The sequence below is a fragment of the Vulpes lagopus genome, chromosome 12 (genome assembly GCF_018345385.1).
Source record: "Vulpes lagopus strain Blue_001 chromosome 12, ASM1834538v1, whole genome shotgun sequence".
Classification (NCBI taxonomy): domain Eukaryota; kingdom Metazoa; phylum Chordata; class Mammalia; order Carnivora; family Canidae; genus Vulpes; species Vulpes lagopus.
The window spans coordinates 51347987-51349002 of record NC_054835.1 but is presented as its reverse complement, the minus strand read 5'-3'; the positions used below and the strand labels follow the sequence as shown (position 1 = coordinate 51349002).

At 41.6% G+C, this 1016-nt stretch overlaps 1 non-coding gene across 1 annotated transcript; it reads left to right on the top strand.

The window, feature by feature from the left end:
* Positions 1 to 309: 309 nt before the first annotated feature.
* LOC121474319 lies at positions 310 to 417 on the top strand. Its single transcript, XR_005983336.1, has one exon. It is a non-coding gene; the product is annotated as a U6 spliceosomal RNA (small nuclear RNA).
* The last annotated feature ends 599 nt before the right edge of the window (positions 418 to 1016 follow it).

Genomic DNA, 1016 nt, shown 5'->3' with positions numbered 1-1016 from the left:
GCTAGAAATGATACCAAGAGTTTTTTTTTTCTCTAGGATGTTGTGTTTGTCTCTCCGGAATATAGAGATCTTGTGTATTCATACATGTCCTTCCCAAACTTAAGACACTATGTTTGGATTGTATTTGGGTGGAAATGGGCATATTTTTCCTTCAGCGTGGTTCTGTAGGAGCTGAGTCCTTGCTGTAGCTATCTGCTTTGTGACTACAGAAAATCCCAGACTTATGATAATTCACTTTTACCGTGATGCAAAAATGATACAGATTCAGTAGAAACCGTACTTTGAATTTGGAATTTGGATCTGTTTCTGGTGCTTGCTTTGGCAGCACATACACTAAAATTGGACCCATACAGAGAAGATTAGCGTGGCCCCTGCTCATGGATCTGGATCTGTTTCTGGGATAGTGAAATGCACTATAATCCTGTCTCCTGATGCTGGGCATCACCAGCCACACCCAGTCACCCCAGTAATCACGAGGGTATACAGCCAGTGCACGGACAACCATTCTGTTTGTCACTCGCAGTCCAGCGCTCAATCAATTACATGAGATCCTCAACATTTTGTTATGAAATAGGTTTTGTGTTAGATGATTTTGTCCATCTGTAGGCTAATGTAAGTATTCAGAGCATGTTTAAGGTAGACGAGTCTCTGATGTTGAGTAGGTTACGCATATTAAGCGCATTTTGGACTCACAGTATTTTCAGCTTTGATGGGCTTATTGGCACGTGATCCCTTTGTAAGTCAGTGAAGGTGGGCATTTATAAACTTGTGCAACTTGAAAGCTGCTGTTTCCTAATTTCCTTGTTTTCCACTCACATGACAGGTGCTTTTTAGTCCTCAAAACCTAAGGGGCACTGCACAGACACAGATCTTTCTTCCTTGTTTCTGCAGAAGTCGAATCATACAGAATGCTGTAGTAGCCTGGGAGAAATGAAACATATTCCTTAGTTGGGAACATGTTTTGACACCTACACAGTGAGAATAGAAAGAGAAACACACCGAAGAAGAGGTGTACC